This window comes from Macaca nemestrina, chromosome 4, assembly GCF_043159975.1.
Source record: "Macaca nemestrina isolate mMacNem1 chromosome 4, mMacNem.hap1, whole genome shotgun sequence".
NCBI lineage: Eukaryota > Metazoa > Chordata > Mammalia > Primates > Cercopithecidae > Macaca > Macaca nemestrina.
This window is the reverse complement of record NC_092128.1, coordinates 104417184-104432043: the sequence shown is the minus strand read 5'-3', so window position 1 is coordinate 104432043 and position 14860 is coordinate 104417184.

Here is a 14860-nt window from a genome sequence, read left to right as displayed (position 1 = left end):
ACACCTACTCTTCAGGGTGTTTTTCATACCATGAAGTTTGGACGTTAGGGCAGGAGCCTCAAACAGCCAACAAAACGGAATGAGGCTGTGAGTCAAGAGGAGTCATGAATCAACAGCAGAAAGTCTGCTCTGAGCCTGGGTCGGTCCCGCCAGTAGGTGTTACTTTAGCCATTAATCCGGGGCGCTCCGTGGATGGAGGAGGGTCACCTCCTGCCAAGACACACACAACAAAACTCCAAACCAAACTGAAATCTGCCAGTTCCGCAAGTCTCCTCTGAAGGCAGAGTTGGGCCCCTAAGACAGGATCCAGAGCTTGCCTGCGAGGGCTGACAGCAGCCCCACCCGGCTGGGGCAGCAACTCAGAGCCTCCTGGTCGCCATCGCAGGCTGCTTCACTTCATCATTCAAAGTGGCTTTTGGCATTGGGATTAGTATGATTTACTGCAATTGCAACAATAACCATCCTCACCCACTGTCTGAGACCATGAGAACCCATCCAGCACTGTTTATTAGCTTTGGCTCGCTCGCCATGATTAAGTTCTTTTCAGCATGCTTTCCCTGTCCTCTCAGTCTTACTTCTCTCCCAAGAAGTTTTACACTCTAGCTGGAGGACCCAAGTTCCCCACGTTTCTCTACTTAAAGCATGTGCTTTATGAATTCAAAGGCATCAGGGGCAAACAGAAACTTCCCTGCTGGTTTGCAGTGACCATCATATTGAACACGAGTCTTACGGTATGACACCCACACAAAGCTTTTATCTTTCCCTGTATCGTCCTGCCCATATTACATGCAAAAAGTCCTCCTGGCCAGTAGGGGGTGCGGCACCTTTCACTGTTAGGACAATTGACTTGTGGATTGCTTGCAAGGTGGGCTCTGGGTCTTTTACTTAGATTTGTAACTCTGATGACACCTTCTTCCCTTTCTCACTCTCCTTTCCTGGAGTTAGACACATACAAAGTGTGACAGTGTCCTCAGTGATCACTTAATCCAGTGGTCAGCCGACTTGTTCTGTAAAAGGCCTTACGTAAATGTTTCACGCTTGGTGGGTTAAAAGTCTCTGTTCCAACTACTCAGCTCATGTTGTAGCTCAAAAACTGACACAGACAATATGTAAACAAATGGGATGGCTGTGTTCTAGTAAAACTCTGTATACAAAAACTAGTAGGGACCCTTTATACTCTAATGTCAGATTTTTTTTCTCTTTTAAAGATGAGGAAACAGAACCCGAGAAAGGTCTATTCTTTGAGCAACGTTACCTGTCTAGTAAATGTGAGATGCAGAGGTGGAATCAAGGTTTTCAGACCTGCTGTATCAGGCTATTTATTATCCATCGTATTTCTTGTAGTGTAAGTTTACTCAAAATGCCTGAAAGAACCTCAGTCGTTTGTGATTGGCTAATATCAAACACACACTGGATAAAGCACTTTATTACTTTCTGACAGAACGTAGTGCAAAAGCATGACACTATAAATGATACTAGCATCCTTGGCTCTGGCATGTGGGTTGGCTTAGTCACCAACTTTATAATATCCAGGAGCAGTTCTATGTCTGATTCTATTATAGCTCTGTTACCTTTCCTGAAATCCGTGAGCTCATATCACAACCTCCATTGTGACCACCAGTTCTTCATCTATTTCTCCATATTTCACCCCTAGTCTTACAAGGGGACAAAGTGAGAGACAACGTCTGGAAACACAGGACAAATCCAGCTCCCCACCACTGGGAAACACTGAAGGAACATGCTTTCCATGCAAACAGCTTTGAAAATAAATTACTCTTTCCTATTAGATGAGTACTATTCTTTTGGTACAGATTAAATAGTCTTTGGGAAGTACCATGATGAAGCAAAAGAAAAATCTATGTTGCCAGATTCTTGTTGTGTGGCTTTGAGGTAGTTAACCTCTCAGAGACCCAGCTTCCAGAGATGAACAATGGAAATAATAAGATTTTGCCTAAAGAGTCATCATTCAGAGTGTACATAGGGTGACAAGATAATTTATTATCCAAACCAGGATATTTCTGAAAATGAAAGGGAATTATATTATAATTATGCTAGGCAAAATCTGGAAATGAGTATAGGGCCACCAAGTTATACAATATAGTGATTGGTACATAGATACTTGACACATCTCAGTTTTCTTTTGTCTTTTTCTCCAGAATTCAAGCAATTCTACATTTATATCCTTTTCTTCTGTGTGTCAGTGTCATTTTGAGCAGTAGGACTAGACAGTGAAGCCCTCCCCTCCTCCACCCCTTTCCTGAAACTGCAGAAAACTATAGCTGTGCCTGGTCACTCTGCTTTGAAAGCCTCAGTGACACCATCAGGGCCAGCGGGGCAAAAGAAGATGGCATTCACTATTCTGCAGTAAGCACAGATGTTAATTCGAAACAACAACATGCCTATTTGGGAAGGAGAAACGTTGTGCTGTGAATGTGACACTTATGAAAGCATAAGGAATAAATGCCTTGGATGGGGCAGAGGGAGGGTCGGGTGAGAGCTCTGATCAGCTCAACTCGTGTACACTACATGAACTCACTTAGAAATAATAAAGCCTCTATACTTTCTCAGTCTTGTATTTGTCTTAAGCTCAGACCCGCCAAATTGTGCCAAATTATGTGTTGTTCAACTTGGACTGCCCCGAGAACACTAAGCTCCTTTTGCAAGTTAACTGTGCCGTATTTATAAGATTTCAGCATTACAACTAGGAGTTATCGACAGAGAAAGGGAAATAAACAGATAATTTTTAAAAAGTCAAAATGACAGCCATTTTTTCCCTCAAGTTTGAATCAAGGTTACGTTTGTTCGAGTCCCTGGGTGACAGCTACACACAGGTACACAGGGGCAGACTCACGTTCTACAGTACTCTGTGTATGAGAACATGTAAATAAGAGGATTAAGGTCAACATCATGTGTTGCATTTCTGAAATCCGCATCTATTTTAAGATAGGACATTTTGGATGAACTTCACTTTTAACCCACAGAGTTATTCTTTTTTCTTTTTGAAAATATAATTTATTCATCTCTATTTCAAACTAGTTATTTAACTCAGTCCAAGAAAATAATAATAAAAAATTTATTTTGAAAAGTTACATTTCCAGTATTTTTAAAAAGTTACTTCCCGCCACTCCCCAACACCCCATCCCCTCAGTAATCAGTCAGTAAGGCACACTTGGGGGTTAAGAGTTTGAAGTATAAGTTCAGGCCGGGCGCGGTGGCTCAAGCCTGTAATCCCAGCACTTTGGGAGGCCGAGACGGGCGGATCACGAGGTCAGGAGTTCGAGACCATCCTGGCTAACACGGTGAAACCCCGTCTCTACTAAAAAATACAAAAAACTAGCCGGGCGAGGTGGTGGGCGCCTGTAGTCCCGGCTACTCGGGAGGCTGAGGCAGGAGAATGGCGTAAAAACCCGGGAGGCGGAGCTTGCAGTGAGCTGAGATCCGGCCACTGCACTCCACCCTGGGCGACATAGCGAGACTCCGTCTCAAAAAAAAAAAAAAAAAAAAAAGTTCAAATCCCAGCTCTCCCACTTCCTACAATGTGACATTGGTCAAGTCACTTGACTCCTGCAAGCCTCGATTTCCTCATCTGAAAATGGGACTAATGAGAGCTCTCACTTCACAGAGTTTCTGTAAAAGTTAAAAACATGTAAAGTGCTTAACAGTTTTTCAGGCAGAGAGGAAGGGGACCAAAAATGTCAGTTACTCCTACTTTTAACAACTCAGCTTAGTTAACTTCCTCCTCTGTAAAACCTCACTCTTCTCTCCCATGGTAACTAGAGTTCAGGCCCTCCTAACCTTACCCCTGTATCACTGCAGAGGTCGCCTGCCTGGTCTCCATGCCACCTGCTTCATCCTACCCGCCAGTGTATCCTGTGAACTCTGATCAAACTAGCGTCCTTTCTAAACTGGCACTCTCATTCACATCTCTTCTCCAAAAGCTTTAGAGGCTCCCTGTTCCTACAGGATAAAATTAAGTGATTAGTAGTGTGTATGTTACAACCATCTTTTTATTCTTTGAAACTTTTCGGTTTTGCTCACTTCATAAAGGTATAAAAGAGGGCTCTGAGTAAAAACTCCCAAAATGGGATGATTCAAAGTCTGCCCGCCCTGATCTCACTTTCCAATGTAACTTTGAACTCCATATATGAACTGCTAATTGCTTCCCCTACCCCTCCAGCATGACTCTCCTTCAAGGGCCATCTTAATCTCCCCTCTTCTATAAAGCCCTGTCTACCTTCTGCACCATGACAGGTTCATCCTTGCACTGAATCCACTCAACAGACTGTTGCTATATCCCACTTGGCACTCAGTTATGAACTCTCTTGTAACATCTCTATGACCAATGTAATAGTAGTATTTTCTCCCAACTAGAAAGTGGACCTTTGAGGAGCAAAGAATACTTTTAAAATTTTTCTGGATTTCTGCCACTTCCACGTAGTAGATGCTCAATAAAAAGTTTGTTGAGGCTGAGCACAGTGGCTCATGCCTGTAATCCCAGCACTTTGGGAGGCCGAGGTAGGTGGATCACAAGGTCAGAAGATGGAGACCATCCTGGCTAACACGCTGAAACCCCATCTCTACTAAAAATACAAAAAATTAGCCAGGCATGGTGGCAGGTGCCTGTAGTCCCAACTACTCAGGAGGCTGAGGCAGGAGAATGGCGTGAACCCGGGAGGCGGAGCTTGCAGTTTAGCCGAGATGGCGCCACTGCACTCCAGCCTGGGCGACAGAGCGAGACTCCGTCTCAAAAAATAAAAAGCTTGTTGAATGAGTGAAGAGGAATATTAACATGTAAAATATGAGGTCAACATTTTACAATGTAAAAATCAAACTCTATGATAAAGACTAAAGGTTCTAATTTGTAATGACTGTGATAGACTTTTCCACTCCAGAAATGTATAAGATAATATTACTCATAAAAATGACAGTGTGAGAGATGACTAACATTTCTTTGGACCTCTTCTTGTGGATGAATATTTTAGAGAATTTGATCAAATCAGGAAAAAAAATGCCATTTAAAATGATTAGATTTAACAATCACGTTAAACCCATCTCAGGGTCAAAGCACCCTGACATCAATCTCCTGTTTAGTAAATTTCCAGGGAACAAAGTTTACTAAATGATTATCCAACCTACAGACCTTCACAGGCCAGCCAGTTCATCAAATAAAATACACTGGAGATGCAAACAGATCTTTTTTTTTAATTAATATACCTTGAAGCCAGCCCTTAAACCAATAGTTTTCACAAAGGCAAGATGATTTGCTGTGTTCCTGAAGAAATTTGATAATGTCTCAACATCATCCAAATGTCTGCGACATATGCTGCCCATCAGACCCAAAGAAACAAATAAATGCATCTGTTTTTACTCAGAGCCCTCTTTTACGTCTTTATGAAGTGAGCAAAACTGAAAAGTCCCAAGGAATAAAAAGATGGTTGTAACATACACACTACTAATCACTTAATCCTCTCTCCAGTGCCCAGGCCGTCAGGGCCAGGACGATAATGCGAATGCTAATACATGCTGTCTGCGGGAGCTGTCACAGCCGCCGTGTCCCGGAGCTCTATTTGTCAATACCAGAGGGATTACAGAGAGACAAAGTACATAACTGAGAAGAGTGTGTGTCCAACATGGATCCAGTTTCCTTGTTTGTCAGCGAGTGCTGATGGATCCAAGAAGATGCAGCTGAGTTCTCCGCAGGCAGATGCAGTGGTATTTCTGTTCCAAAGCAAAGTAATAGGCAGAAGGGGCCAGAAAGAACAATTCAGCGACCCAATCTCCAAAACAGCTGGGTTCACTTAACTCATACTTAGCCAGAGAAGATCCAACCCGGCTGAAATCCCACAGGAGAAAGCGTTAGATGTTAAAACACCTGGGTGCTTGGAAACCAAAACTCAAAGACCACCTCCAGGACTGTTGGAGCCAGGACAATCACGTCACTTGTCCAGGCTTCCCACAGCTCTGCATGAAGAAGGGCAGTTGGAAGCACAACCAACTACTCAGGGATGTAGTGAGGCTGAGGAGGCAAAAGAAGCGAACGCCCCTGGTGAGAGTCCTGTAACTCTTGGTGATTGTTTGCAAGGTGAGGAAGCAGAACCAGCTGTACTGAAGCCCTGCACTGCTTGAAGAGTTGCGCAACCCTCTTTCTGCTTTGGCTGGGGAAGGCCAGGCGGAGGTGTGGCGCCAAGCCCAGCTCATCTTTATTTAAAGACCATTGTCTGAAACACAAGTTCTGCTATGCCACGTCTTCCCGAAAACCTCAATTCCAATCCAGCTGGCATTCGAAGACAGAATGGATTGGGTCAAGTAGCCAGTCTTCATTAGTGTGAAGGCGAATAATGTCTAGAAAGAATAACAGGAGATTGACCCTTCAAAGGGAGGCAGAGAAAGAAAAAAAATCCTGGCTCTCCTACCCCCCAGCGATGAGACTTTAGGTGCTTCACCTGAGCCTCCCTTGAAAAGCGGGGATCATCAAATCCACCATCCCAGTCTTGTGCCAAGACTAAAGGAGATGATTTATGTAAAAAGGATCTGGCATTGTTCCTAGAACTTCGCAGCCACTCAAAAATATGTTATTAACATCCCTTTATTGAACACAGAGAATTCCCAGAACATGAAATGGTTAGGGATGGTTTCAAATGCATTAAGTCTTGAGTGGCTTGTCCTGGACTCTGCCAGTTCCTTGGAGTATAAGGAGGCAGTCAATCCCATGGAAATAAATATTCTATCAATATCTTCACTGAGTACTCTGATAAAGAGGGAGATTTTCCACATCCCCCTTAAAGACATAGCATAGCTTCAGCTGGACGTAGGAGGCCAGTACTTAGTGACTAGCCAGATAATTGAAAAAACAAAGGTTAAACTTTGGTGTTTCTCAGTCTAGCATGGCAAATGCCCAGTGCAGATTTTCGAGACAATTTTTCCCCTTACATAAGAGAAAAACAGGTGCTGAGAAGGGTAAGCTTGGTGTAAATCCGGCTTAGAGCAAGCACAGAGCCATTGGGGGAAATCTTGCTGACGCATTAATGAAACAGGGGTTTACCTTTCCCCAAAGTTTGCTTTCCATCACACTGTTCCATATTTAACATGATGTGTTAATTTTCTTACTAAACACACTGCATGTCCTCCACACCTCTGAGGACCAGTCCAGGTAGGGAGGTGAGGAAAGAAGGCACCTGGGTCAGCCCTCATCCCTATAAAAATGGGGAATAGCAGGCCAGATAGTTGGACTTCTGAGCCCTCTAGTGCCCTAGTGGGACTGATGATCTGTGAAGACGCTTCCTCATGCATCCGATGAGGTTAAAAAACACAGTGTCATGGAAAGTGTGATGGTGGGAAGCCAGCACCTAGAAATTAGAGAGGAGAAGCAGATGGGCTTTGATCCTACACTAGGATCAGCAGGAGAACATGTGCTGGGTATAGATTCTGAGCCGATGGTGAGCTATTCTTGTCACCCTATGTCATCAGACACCCAACCCCCTCCCCCCTTCCTGGCTTCATCCCTAACTACTCTCCCTGGGCTCACACAACTCAGAGTCACACTGGCCTCCCTGATATCCCCTGTAACTGCACACATGCTCCAACCTCAGGGCCTTTGCATGTACCGTATCCTCTGCTCAGAACACCCCTTCCCTTGTATCTGCATGGCTTGTTCTGCACTTCATTAAGGTCTCTGCACATTTGTGCAGCTACTGGAGAGAAGTTTCCTACCCACCACATCTCAAAAGCACCATCAGATTCAGCCTCCCTACCTCACCATTACTATCACTCCTTCTCCCTTCTCCCTGCTTCGCTCTTGTTTGCAGCACTTGCCACCCCTGAAATGTGTATACTCATTTATACTTTGTTTTCTGCCTCCTTCACTAGTATGTAAGTTCCATGAGAGCAGAAATTTTGCTTGTTTTGTTTCTGCTGTATCCTCGGTTAGTGCATTTGTGCTTGGTACTTAAGTAGTATCAAGTACTACTAAGACTAAGTAGTACCAAGTACTAAGTAGTACCAAGTACTATTAAGACTAAGTAGTGTTCAATAAATATCTGCTAAATTAATAAAGCAACATTATTCCCCATATAACATTATGCTGGAGCTTAAGGAGCCTTATAAACTGTCTAGTTTCACCCTTTTGTTTTAAGGAGATTAAGTCTACTAAAGGGAAATAACTTGCCCAAGAGCCCACAACTAGTAAATCTAACAACATAGAAGGTAACAGTAGAGAAAAAATGATTCTAGCCAAAAAAGGAAAGAGAAAGAGAATACACACACTTTCACTGGCTAAAGAAGAGATTCTATAGTCCAAACATGTTTTAGATACAGCCAAACTAATATTTAGTATCTATAAAGCACTTTGCAAAATCGCATCTTTTGCAAGCAGACAAACCAAACTTAGGAACGGCCCTGAGATGTTCAGTTCTCCATTCATTATTGTGGTGCAGTGGGAATATTCCAACTGCTGAGGTTTATCTAAAGAACAATTATTGTTTTAGTTCAAATCTCCCACCTGCAGGCAGAACCTCACTCATCCTAGATGGAGAAGGGAAAAGGAGAAGGAAACGGGTATTTGTTGAACTGGGCACTATGCCAAGGGCTTTCAAGTATCTCAGTTAATTTTCATAACATCCCTGTGGCCACTTTACAGACGAGAAAACTAAGCCTCAATGGGGTTAAGTGAATGGCTCCAAATCCCACAGCTAATCAGTGGCAAAGCCAGAAGGCTCACTTTGGTAAGCCAACTCCGAAGCTCAGGTTTTTTTTGTGACATTAGGCTATTCTCTTTAATTTTCAAAAGAAATTCAGTGAAGAAAACTCCCCCATGCTTGTTTTGACCTAGGATTTTTCTACCCACTGAGGGGCGAGGTGGGATGGATGTATAGTCAGCAGGGTGTCTTGTTTAGGTTCCTCAGGTTTACATTGAGATAGGACTCCACCACTCATCACACTGCTAAAGCATTCAGATTTGACAACAGAGCACCTGCATTGGCTCTGAGGGGAAAAGCCATCAGTTTCCCCCAAAGCCACCCCTAGGTAAACATGCAATCCAAGTCAAAACAGTATGCTTGCTATGCAAATGTGGCTTTGAAACATCTATCCTACCACTAGAGTGACCAACTATGTTAGTCCTTTTTTGCACTGCTATAAAGAATTACCTGAGACTGGGCAATTTATAAAGAAAAGAGGTTTAACTGGCTGATGGTTCTGCAGGCTGTACAGGAAGCAGGGCTGGAGAGGCCTCAGGAAACTTACAATCATGGAAGAAGGTGAAGAGGAAGCAGGCATGTCTTACATAGCTGGAGAAGGAGGAAGAGAGTGAAGGGAGAAGCGCTACACACTTTTAAACAACCAGATCTCGTGAGAACTCACTCGCTATCACAAGAACAGCAAGGGGGAAGTCTTCCCTCTATGATCCAATCACCTCCCACCAAGCCCCTCTTCCAACATTGGGGATTACAATTTGACATGACATTTGGGTGGGAATATAAATCCAAATCATATCACTAACTGTCCCAGTTTCCCTGGGACTAAGACGGGCAGGGTAGCAGGGTGTGAGGATGCAAAATTTTTAGCCTCAAAACTGGGAAAGTTCTGGTGAACTGGAAAACATTGGTCACCCACCCAGCACCTGTACTTGCCATAAAGCTTCCTCTCTTAAGACCACCCTCATGAAGAAATTCCGAGGCCACATTTGTCCTTATACAACCTCAAACTCACTTTTGTTCAACTCCCGTTTCAAGTTCTATTGATTAAAATGTCATTTATAGAAGATAAATACAAATATATGCATTTCATCTATTTTTGATTTTAGATTTTAATCCTGGATTCATTGAAGCTCCAGAAATATGTGCCAATGAACCATAATCTTTTTTTTGATAGAAAAATTCTTTAATCAAAACAAGTTTACACCTTGAACTTATGGCTTAACTAGAATAAATCTAAGTTAAAACCGTATAAGGACCAAACAGATAATGACTGGTATATATGCAGGTTCTCTCAAAACAGTGATTCCTAGTTCCACTATAAGACCTCGTAAAAGCAAAAATTCAATTCTGTAGATGAAAACAGTTATCCCAGAGGGTCAAGCATACAATGTCACACACAGATGCTGGTCTTAAGCCATTTTTTTTTCCAAATTCATATAGTTTCAAAAAAATGAGAAGTATCCTACTTATTGAAAAATGCCAAATGACCTAATATTCAAAATATCTTAGAAATGCTACCCTTTAGTTAACATACCCTTAAATTTTGTAACATTTGATTTCACCCTGGATTTAGCCCATACCCGTCAATGTACAGACTATCAAAGTACTATGTTGGAAGAACTAGTGTTTGTATTTTTGGAATCTAGAAAATAAAAATAATATAGCCATAATTTCAAATAGGTGAGTTTCCTTATATAGCATTTATTTATATTTATTGTATAAGCATCATGATTTTTTCTTCCAATTAAGTACTATTTAGTGATTTCCTAAAGACATTTTTAACAACATTTCTCAAAAATAAACTTACTTAGTTTTCAGTTTTAATTACTAGTGCCTGCCTATAAAAGGACCTTAAATGATTTAACCCTAGAGCCAGATTCATTCCTATATATACGCAGTCAGTTATCTGCAGAGTGAACCGTAATCTTTTAGTCCTTTTTCAGTATTCCTTTAAAACGACGGCATTTTGGTATTTTGACTTTTTATAATATGAAGACACCGTAAGAGTACTATTGAATTAAATGGGGGAGGAGGGATGATGAGGACAATAGTCACTACATACTTTATTGTCCTTTTCAATCTTCTAAAGAAATTTATTTCAGATCTAACTGCCAGGGATATTTCCATGTCCCTTGAGAAACTACGTTTTCTATAGCTTTTTTCTGTATGAAAATTGGTTCTATATACCCGATCTTGTTTCCATTTTTACTTAAACCAGATGGAAGCTCAGAGCCAAATTTGTTGCTCAATATTAAACATTGTGTCAGATTCTTTTGTCGGTGTATGTATATTTCAACTTTCTGCATGTTACAGATCTTAATATTTATGTAATGTAATGAGGTGATAGTGAGAATGTGATCATATGTGCATTTCATTATAAGTTACCATTTCTCCTTACAACAACTCAGTGAAGTGGGTGTTATTTGGGGAATTTAAAGTACCTGTTGAAATTGACAGACAAAGGAAAATGTTTAGTTCATCATTGGAATGGAAATTTAAGACGAGTAGCTGAACAAACAGCAATGATTGGTCAAAAGTTTTCTGATTTATTCTGATATTTGTCAACACCTTCTGTATGTTTCCTAGGAAAGATGGAGAATGCCCAGCTGAAAGGCTCATAGATGCAATCCCCAATTCACTCTTTGAAAGGTCTCAGGTGAAGTGGAGAAATAGCCTCACTCCTGTTACTAATGGGGGCCAAATACCCAGCCTTAGGCCAAATGGCTGAAGTTATTTCCGAGGCAGCCTGGTGTGGGACAGGTAATGGGTCTGGAGCAGAATCCGAGTCCCAATATTTGTTTCCTTTGTGACCTGGTGGCCCTGGATGTGTCACCCGAACCATTTAAGTCTTCATTTTCTCACTGGTAAAGCAGGAATAATAACATCTACCTTAGAGAGTTATGATGATGACTAATTGAAATTATGCAAACAAAAGCATCTCCCTATCCTCACCCCTACCGCCCAGCACAGTGCCTGGCATGCAGTGAAACCTTAAAAAGAAAAAGTCTTAGCTGTTACTACAGAAAAGTTAATCCTCAGACTGACAGGGTTCACACTGTCCGGGCAGTAACTAGAGATTTTATCACAAACCTCTGGCAATGCTGCCTCATATAACTTTGGCCACTTTAGCTCATTTGTTAAAAGGATCCTACACAGGCCCAAAGCAGAGGCCCCACATTAAAGTGGTTATTATAGTGGGTCACTGGGGTTCTTTTTCCGTAGGCAACAATGAAATTGCATTAACAAGCATTCACCAGGGCAAACCATAGGCCATGAACATTAGAACGTTGTGAAAAAACCAAACTCTTAAAGAAACAAACTGCTACACAGGCCCGCCTTTGGGGATCCTTGCTTTTTGCACATACTAAGCTGTCCAGAGCCAACAACATGTTATAGCAGAAGTGTGCTAAGCAACACTATGTGTTCATCCTTGGGATACTCTAAGATCCAGCCTTTGAGAAGTTGCTGAGACGTGCTCAGATCACATTAGCTAGTGACAGGCTGCCTTGTGCTGCCTCTCTCCGCTCCTGCTCACCTCCTCCCGATCTCTACTCAGCATCCTACCCCGACTGAATCTGACACTCTGTGAGCTTCCCCACCAACACATCCTCTCCAAATTTGGGTGTTGGAATGGGCAGAATAAACAAATTTAGCCCCATTCTTTGGATCACAGACTCAAACCACCAGAAGCAGAAAGGACAACAAGAATGACCCACAGGGTCAAGGCTCCTGAGTCTCAAGCTGGAAGTGTCAAATGCTTCCGAAATGCTTCCGAAATGTTCCATGGGCTGGGAAATCAAAAAGGAAAGGGACAGTGCCAGTGGAAAGAATGAAGACAGCCTGAGCATAATTTAATGCCAAGGCATGATTTGAATGCATGGAGCATTCAGAGCACAAATTCTCAGAACTAACTTTTTCAAGTTATCTCAGCCAACCCTTATCTGGTGTAGGAATCAATTTAGAATCCACTAACAGAGAAATGAAATCCACCCGAGGCAGCCCATACTCTTTTGGGGATAACTATAATGTATAAACTGGTCTTCATTTGTAATGCAATGTCTATATAATTCCTCTCTTATTTTGAAGCTGTTTATGTGTTTAATGAGCACTTGCTCTGGTGTCAGGCATTGCAGAAACTGGGGGTGCATTGGAAAACTGGGGAACAAGAGACATTTCTTGCACTCATGGAGCTTATTGTGTAGTTTGGGAGACAGACATCAATCAAACATGACTGATGGGTATGGGCTAAGTACTGTGAAGGAAAGAGAAAGGATAGTTCTCTGACGTAGAACTATCCTAGTCACCTAGGCTGCAGCGTAGGTGGCAGGGAAGTGGTTTGTTGGAAATCCTCCTCTGAAGAAGTCATAACAAGCTGAGAGCTGAAGGATGAATAGGAATTAACTCTTGGATGGCATTAGGGGCCAATGATGTTCCAGAGAGAATAAGCTCAAGGCAAGAGGGATCACAATGCATGCAAGGAACTAAAAGAAACCCACAGTGACTCCAACCTAAGGTGAATGGGTAAAAGCCATGCAAAGGATTTTATCCTTATTCTAAAAGTAGTGGGAGCAACTGAAGAATTGTGCGTGTGTGTGTGTTTCGGACCCTATATATGTACCTTCAGATTCTATTCTCCTCAACCCTCTCCCAAACCCTTGACTGCCTACTCCTGGAGCACCCTGGATGATGCAGCCTCAGGAGCTGCCACCTCACACTAGCCCCATCTGCATGCACATAGGCCACCAATGTGGGCTCCAGCATGGCCCTGGGTGCCCAGACCCAACCTTGCCATCCCATGGAGGCTGTGCCTCTTCCTGCCACTGGAGTTTCATCCTATCAGCTGTTGGAGGGACTGGGATCTGACTTCCATAGGGAATGCATCCATAGGAAATGGGAAAGACTCAACAAATAGGTTTTTCCACCCTGTTCTTCCTCCCTTTAGTGGAATATCAGAGGCTTAGTGGTTCCTTATGGCCTGTCTGGTAATATCCTATTGACCAAGCCACCAACCGTGTGCGTCTCTTTGTGGAGCTGTATCTGGCATCATCATCACACCATCACTTCATATTTTTCCCTGTGTTCCATAACTTAATTCTCTTCCACCTGGCTCTTTGTCCCCGGACCTCTAACAAAGCATTATCATTTGAGCTTTGCCCTTATGTTCTGAATAAACCATACGTAGAAGACCATATATGTAGGGTGTGTGTATGTATGTGTAACTGTACGTAGAAGACCATATATGTAGAGGTGTGTGTGTGTGTGTGTGTATGTATATCTGTGGCTGTATATATGGACGTGTTTGCACTGAGAGTGTTTGCTAAGGGAAGAAGTGTGGGGAACCATGATAATAAAGTCACATTTGTGTTTGGTAAAGGTCACCGTGCACATGGTGAATGCAATGGCTGCTGTGGGCAGTGGTGGTCGTCCAGGAGAGAGGGGATTACAACTTGGCCTCCCTGTTGCCCCTTTTAGCATGTTAGGTGTCCTAAGACAGCCATCACTCCTTCTGGAGGCTTCTCTTCTTTGGGTTAAATACTTACGCTCTTTCACTTTACAACTGCTATGAGTTTTCTCAGCATCTTGTTTGCTCTCATCTGGACATAGTTTAGCTTGTCAATATTCCTCTTAAAATGTGTTGCCTGGAACAAAATGTAATATTTCAGGTGTCCTTTGATCAGCTAGAGAAGAAACAATTGCCATTTTCTTTTTCCCAGACAGTACACTTCCACTAACATGACCTGGTACCGAGCCACTTTTCCATCTCAGCTGAGCTTTGAGTCTTTGATTCTCACCACTAGGTCTGTGCTCAGGGAGCACCTTGCTCATGCTCTGCTTGTATCCTAGTTACTATTATTTTTGTTGCTGTTGTTTTAACTGACACGTTGAGCCATGCATTCCTTCCAATTAAACTCCATCCTATTGTTTTTGACCCATCCCCCAGCCTGTTGCAAATTTGAAAGGAGATACAGTGTAGCGGTTAAGAGCATGGACTCTTCAGAAATAAGGCAGTCCTGGCTTGAATCCTGGCTCCCTCTCTTATTAGGTTGTTATCTATGGATATTGTTTAATTTCCCCAAGCCTAAATTTACTCATTGAGGAAAGTGATATAAAAAGAGTACTGCTCTATTATTCAGTTCCTGTCGAATAATAACGAACGTTCTCTCAAA